Genomic DNA, 8150 nt, shown 5'->3' on the forward strand with positions numbered 1-8150 from the left:
AACATCGACTTCTGCTTCATTGACTACGCTAAAGCCTTTAAGTGTATGGATCACAATAAATTGTGGAAAATTCTTCAGGAGATAGGAATACCAGACCATCTTACCTGCCTCCTGAGAAATCTGTATGCAGGTCAAGAAGCAACAGTTAGAACCAGACATGGAACAATGGACTGGTTTCAAATTGGGAAAGGAGTACATCAAGGCTGTATACTGTCACCTTGCTTATTTATCTTATATGCAGAGTACATCATGCAATATGCCAGACTGAATGAAGCACAAGCTGAAATCAAGATTGCCGGGAGAAATATCAATAACCTTCAATACTCAGATGACACCACCCTTATGGCAGAAAGTGAAGAGCAATTATAGAGGCTCTCAGTGAAAGTGAAAGAGGAGAGTGAAAAAGCTGACTTAAAACTCAACATTCAGAAAACTAATGTCATGGCATCCAGTGCCATCACTTCATGGCAAATAGATGGGGAAACAATGGAAACAGTGACAGACTTAATTTCTTGGGCTCCAAAATCACTGTAGATGGTGACTGCAGCCATGAAATTAAAAGACGCTTGCTCCTTATAAGAAAAGCTATGACCAACCTAGACGGCATATTAGAAAGCAAAGACATTACTTTGCCAACAAAGGGGAGCCTGGCACGCTGCAGTCCATGGGGTCGCAAAGAGTTGGACACGGCTAAGTGACTGAACTAAACTGATCTGCATATAGGGCTTCCCAGGTGACTCAGTGGTAAAGAATCTGCCCGTCAATGCAGGACACAAAAGAGACTCGGGTTTGATCGCTGGGTCAGGAAGATCCACTGGAGGAAGAAATGGCACCCCAATCTAGTATTCTTGCATGGAGAATCCCATGGACAGTGGACCCTGGTGGGCTACAATCCATGGGGTGGTAAAGAATTAAACAGGACTGAGTGTGTACACACACACACACATCTGCATATTTATTGAAAAAATTTTTTAACTTTAACACAAGGGAAATCACATTACATTCATCATCCAAAATACACACACATGCTCACATAGTTATTTCTGATATTTTTTCTATATATAAAGTTGTAATCCTGAAATGCTTATCAGTTCAGTTCAGTCACTCAATCATGTCTGACTCTTTGTGACCTCATGGACTGCAGCATGCCAGGCTTCCCTTTCCATCACCAACTCCTGGAGCTTGCTCAAACTCTTGTCCATCAAGTTGGTGATGCCATCCAAACATCTCATCCGCTGTCATCCCCTTCTCCTCCTGCCTTCGATCTTTCCCGGCATCAGGGTCTTTTCCAATGAGTCAGTTCTTCACATCAGGTGGTCAAAGTATTGGAGTTTCAGCTTCAGGATCAGTCCTTTCAATGAATATTCAGGACTGATTTCCTTGAGGATTAACTGACTGGATCTCCTTGCAGTCCAAGGGACTCTCAAGAGTCTTCTCCAACACCACAATTCAAAAGCATCATTTCTTCAATGCTCAGCTTTCTTTATGATCCAACTCTCACATCCATACATGACTACCAGAAAAACCATAGCTTTGACTAGACAGACCTTTGTTGACAAAGTAATGTCTCTGTTTTTTAATATGCTGTCTAGGTTGGTCATAGCTTTTCTTCCAAGGAGCAAGGGTCTTTTAATTTCTTGACTGTACAGGATAGCTGCTATCCAAAAGTCTACAAGCAATAAATGCTGGAGAGGGTGTGGAGAAAAGGGAACCCTCTTACACTGTTGGTGGGAATGCAAACTAGTACAGCCGCTATGGAGAACAGTGTGGAGATTTCTTAAAAAACTGGAAATAGAACTGCCATATAACCCAGCAATACCACTTCTGGGCATACACACCGAGGAAACCAGATCTGAAAGAGACATGTGCACCCCAGTGTTCATCACAGCACTGTTTATAATAGCCAGGACATGGAAGCAACCTAGGTGCTCATCAGCAGACGAATGGATAAGGAAGCTGTGGTACATATACACCATGGACTATTACTCAGCCATTAAAAAGAATTCATTTGAATCAGTTCTAATGAGATGGATAAAACTGGAGCCCATTATACAGAGTGAAGTAAGCCAGAAAGATAAAGACCATTACAGTATACTAACACATATATATGGAATTTAGAAAGATGGTAATGGTAACCCTATATGCAAAACAGAAAAAGAGACACAGATGTACAGAACAGACTTTTGGACTCTGTGGGAGAAGGCGAGGGTGGGATGTTTCGAGAGAACAGCATCGAAACATGTATATTATCTATGGTGAAACAGATCACCAGCCCAGGCTGGATGCATGAGACAAGCGCTCGGGCCTGGTGCACTGGGAAGACCCAGAGGGATCGGGTAGAGAGGGAGGTGAGAGGGGGGATCGGGATGGGGAATACATGTAAATCCATGGCTGATTCATGTCAATGTATGACAAAAACCACTACAATATTGTAATTAGCTTCCAACTAATAAAAATAAATGAAAAAAAAAACATAATAATTTCATGACTGTAGTCACTATCTGCAGTAATTTTGGAGCCCCCCAAAATAAAGTCTCTCATTGTTTCCCCATCTATTTGCCATGAAGTGATGGAACCAGGTGCCATGATCTTAGTTTTTTGAATGTTGAGTTTTAAACCAACTTTTTCACTCTCCTCCTTCACTTTCATCAAGAGGCTCTTTAGTTTTCCTTTTGAAGGAAGTCACCATTATCTTCAGTACCTCCACCATAGTTTGGTCTCAGGTCAAACAACAGGGAGGGAACACAGCCCCACACCTCAACAGAAATTGGATTAAAGATTCACTGAGCATGGCCCAAGCCCATCAGAACAAGACCCTCCCCCCCCCCACCGCCCCCAGTCAGTCTCTCCCATCAGGAAGCTTCCATAATCTTCTTATCCTTATCAGTCAGAGGGCAGACAGAATGAAAACCACAGGCACAGAAAATTAATCAAACTGATCACATGGACCACAGCCTTGTCTAACTCAATGAAACTATGAGCCATCCCCAAGACGGACAGGTCATGGTGGAGAGTTCTCACAAAATGTGGTCCACTGGAGAAGGGAATGGCAAGCCACTTCTGTATTCTTGCCTTGAGAACCCCATGAACAGTATGAAAAGGCAAAAAGATATGACACTGAAAGATGGACTCCCCAGGTCAATAGGTGCCCAATATGCTACTGGAGAAGAGTGGAGAAATAACTCCAGAGTGAATGTAGAGACGGACCCAAAGCAAAAACACTCCCAGTTGTGGATGTGACTGATGATGGAAGTAAAGTCTGATGCTGTAAAGAACAATATTTCATAGGAACCTGGAATATTAGACCCATGAATCAAGGTAAATTGGAAGTGGTAAAACAGGAGATGGCAAGAGTGAACATTGACATTTTAGGAATCAGTGTATTAAAATGGACTAGAATGGGTGAATTTAACTCAGATGACCATTGTATCTACTACTGTGGGCAAGAATCCCTTAGAAGAAATGGAGTAGCCCTCATAGTCAACAAAAGAGTCTGAAATGCAGTACTTGGGTGCAATCTCAAAAATGACAGAATGATCTCTGTTCGTTTCCACGGCAAACCATTCAATATCACGGTAATCCAAGTCTATGCCCCTACCAGTAATGCTGAAGAAGCTGAAGTTGAACAGTTCTACGAAGACCTACAAGAACTTCTAGAACTGATACCCAAAAAAAGGATGTCCTTTTCATTATAGGGGACTGGAATGCAAAAGTAGGAAGTCAAGAGATACCTGGAGTAACAGGCAAGTTTGGCCTTGGAGTACAAAATGAAGCAGGGCAAAAGCTAATAGAGTTTCACCAAGAGAATGCACTGGTCATAGCAAACACCCTCTTCCAACAACACAAGAGAAGACTCTACACATGGACATCACCAGATGGTCAATACCAAAATCAAATTGATTATATTCTTTGCAGCCAAAGATGGAGAAACTCTATACAGTCAGCAAAAACAAGACTGGGAGCTGACTGTGGCTCAGATCATGTACTCCTTATTGCCAAATTCAGACTTAAACTGAAGAAAGTAGGGAAAACCACTAGACCATTCAGGTATGACCTAAGTCAAATCCTTTGTGATTATACAAGGGAAGTAACAAATAGATTCAAAGCAAATAAATTCTAAAGGGATTACATCTGATAGACAGAGTGCCTGAAGATCTAAGGACAGAGGTTCATGACCTTGTACAGGAGGCAGTGATCAAGACCATCCCCAAGAAAAAGAAATGCAAAAAGGGAAAATGGTTGTCTGAGGAGGCCTTACAAAGAGCTGAGAAAAGAAATGCTTATAACTATTCTCTATATGCAAATTTACATATTTTAACTGTTAAAATTATATCTAGGGTATTTCATTGTGATATAACCTAATTTTCTAATAAATATGACACTGGGTGTTTTTTTTTAAATGATGATAAATGTGCACGTAACATAAAACTTCCCATTGGTGACATTTAGCGCATTCACAGTGTTATGACTGTCACCAGGATCTAATGCCAGAACATTTTCATCACCTCAAAAGGGAAACCTCATTCCCATTAAGCAGTCATTCCTCACCGCCTCCTCTCCCCAGCCCCTAGTACCCACTAATCTGCTTTCTGTCTCCATGGACTTGCTGACTCTGGATATTTCACATAAATGGAATCATAGGATATGTGGTCTTTGGTGACTGGCTTCTCTCACTGAGCATAATGTTTTCAAAGTCTGTCCCTGCTGTAGCCTGTGTCAGCACTTCATTTCTGTTTATGCGCTTCTGTTTTAAATTCTACTCTTTGGCTCGGAAACCTTGCATGGCTCCACATTGCCTGTCTGGGAGAAGTTCAAGCTCTTTCACATGGCATTCGCTCTTCTGCAGAATCCTGCTGACTGTCTTACCTGCACCAACCCACTCTGCTTTCTTACTTCTGCACCTGTGCCTAGGCCTCAATCTCTGCATCTCTAATGCTCTGGTCCCCAGACCAGAATCACCTGGGAAATCATCCTAAATGCAAGTTCTCAGGCCCCTTCCCAAATCACTGAATCATAGCCCAGATTCTATGTTTCAACAAGCCCTGTGAGTGATGCTGATGTACACTGAAATTTGAGAAACTTTGGTCTCAACTGCGTTACTTCTTAAAGTCTCTTTCTTAGGCTGCACCCTGAGCCTTTCTACTTTCTCTGTCCTCTCATCTCCCATTGGACATCATCCTTCTTTTTTGAGAGGATTTCCCACTTTTTACACTGTGTCATAGCTGTGCTTCCATTACTAGACATCACCTGAGTAATGTATCTCATCTAAACCCCAAGAAGTACATTGTCCAGGGAGACACTGAAGGTTGTCTCTGGCTGAGGTTCTGGGCATGAGCTCCCAAATGCAAGTGTGGCATTTTCTTGTGGCCTCAATCAATGTCACAGCTGAAAGCATGGCTCCTAAGTTATCCCAAGACTATGACTTCTGTACTCTGTGGATATTAAAATATCCTTTCTTTTATGAATGACAGTAGTAATACTGGAGATGTTTGGATTTTTTAGTTTTTGTTTTCCTTGTTGTTTATAAGTCTATCATCAGATATAAGATATCCTTGTTTAACTGCTCTGTCTGGGAACCTTTGGCCTGTAAAGACACTGGGGTCAGGAGAAGCTCTGCCAGAGGGGCGTTTGGTAGCATCACTCTGGGACAGCCAGGAGGACCTGATTTCTGCATAGTTCAGGAGCCAGAGATTAGAGAGCTCAGCTAGGAAAGAGAAAGATGGAAAATAGGGAAACCCCACTGCTGAGCAGATGAGGGTCTCCAACACGCATGATGTAAAGCATTTTCAAAGAAAGCAAACCTGCATTTCAGCCTCATGATTTTAACATACATGTGCGCATCGCAGGTGACATAAGTGGTAAAGATCCCCCCTGCCAATGTAGGAGACGTAAGAGATGCAGGTTCAATCGCTGGTTTGGGAAGACCTCCTGGAAGAGGGCATGACAACCCACCCCAGTACTCTTGCCTGGAGAATCCCCACGGACAGAGAAGCCTGGCAGGCTACAGTCTGTGGGGTCATAAAGAGTCGGATACAACTGAAGTGACTTAGCACGTATGTGCACAACCACAGAAACACTCACACAACACACACAAACAAGCACTAACTAGAGCTGTATAAATAGTTCGAGTGATCTCAGAGTCTAGACTTTGAGGAATTACAGATGGAGTGGAATACCTTCTCAGTGCTATATAAAGAAAACTTAAAAGTGAAAAAAAAATCAAGTAACCAACCCACAGCTTAAGAAGGATGTTTGAAAGATGGGCGTGTTAGATCTAGACATGACTGAGGAAAACATGACAGCCTTCAGATGTCACAAGCATATTCATAAAAGTGGGGGAAAGACAGGTTCCCAGCTTACTGCTTTCTGGATTCATATCTTACCTCATCCAAGGGGGAAAACTGAACTGGCTAAATTCTGATGTGCTGCATTCGGAAGCAGAGGAGCAGAGCTGGAGCCCTGAGCAGCCGCTTTCAGCTCCCCACACAAGACTCATGTTCTCCAAGCTGTCCAGTGGGGTAGGTTCCGGAGGAAGGATGTCACTTCCTCCTCTCTCTCCTGGAGGCTGGAAGCAGAGCTGCCCGGCCAGAATGTTGGTGATGCAATTCCTCGCCAGGAGGCCCCCATCACCTGTCCAGGGGCCACACCAGCCGCCACCATTTTCATTTGTCCACAGTGCACAAGAACAATGTGTGTGTTCACATGGACGAAGGCAGCCCGCTTAAAAATTTTTCTCTCTGAGATAATAGAATGCCTTTTTCTTTGAGGTCATTATTTCATTAAAATGACATTTTAAATGACATAACAGATGGAATAATAGATGAGTTTTTAAAATTGTTTACATCAGCTTTGTATCAGTTCCCCTGTTTATTTTGTTTTATATGTGTGTGTGTGTATATTGTTTTCTTTAAATTTATTTTGGCCCGTGAAATCCAGGAGTCTGGAAGTACTGAAATATATATATATATATGTATATATATATATATAAATTTAAGTAAAGTAAATTAACCATCCTTTAAGTACTTCAGTCTGTATCTCCCCAAGAACAAAACATTCTTATATAAAATTACAGTAATATTATTGTTCCAGAGGTAGTTAACATGTTGTTACTGTTCAGTCGCTAAGTCATGTCCTTCTCTTTGCAACCCCATGGATTGCAGCACTCCAGGCTTCCCTGTCTTTCTCTATCTCACAGAGTTTGCTCAAATTCGTGTCTACTGAGTCAGTGATGCCATCCAACCATCTCATCCTCTGTCATACCCTTCTCCCCTGCCCTCAATCTTCCCCAGCATCAGAGTCTTTTGCCAATGAGTTGGCTCTTCATATCAGGTGGCAACAATTATAATAACTAACTTTGTATTAATTGACCTCTATTACATAATCTACAGTTTCCTGTCTTCTTCTATCTTTCAGATTTTTGGCATTTTTGAAGAGCTTGTTGTCCTGTAGAAGATCTTCCGCAATCTGGCTATGAATCTTTCTTTCTTCCTAATTAGATTCAGGTTAAATGTTTTGGCAGGAAAACTACAAAGGTAATGCTCTGTCCTCCCCGCTGCGTCCTGGCATGAGACACAGATGTCAATTTATCCCATTATCAGTGACGCTAACTCAGTGCAGGTGGTGTCCACCAGACTTCTCCATTTAAGACATCTTTTCCCTTTATATTCAATAAGTTATCTAACCCAATAAAGGTTTTAGATTCACTTTTATAATACTTCCTGCCCCAGACCTGCAGTCAACTATTTCTCTAAGCAGCCCTGATTCCTTTTAATAGGGAATAGTACTTAGACACCAGGGCTTCCCCGGTGGCTCAGTGGTAAAGAATCCACCTGCCAACACAGGAGACATAGGAGGCGCTGGTTCAACCCCTAGGCCGAAAAGATCCCCTGGAAAAGGAAATGGCACCCCACTCCAGTATTCTTGCCTAGATAAACCTGTGAACAACTAATACAACCATAGCTCTTCTTTCTCATGACTTAATTATATTTCCCTTTCCCATGATTCCCAACAACACATAACACATGTATCCTTCAATACATACAAAATAGTTCCAATATCACTAAATCAATACCTTTTCAATGACAAAACTACTAAGGAAATTCACAATTTCTCTGCAGTTCTTTTTTTTCCTTCTGTCTACTAAGAGTACA

The sequence above is a fragment of the Odocoileus virginianus genome, chromosome 22 (genome assembly GCF_023699985.2).
Source record: "Odocoileus virginianus isolate 20LAN1187 ecotype Illinois chromosome 22, Ovbor_1.2, whole genome shotgun sequence".
NCBI classification, from domain to species: domain Eukaryota; kingdom Metazoa; phylum Chordata; class Mammalia; order Artiodactyla; family Cervidae; genus Odocoileus; species Odocoileus virginianus.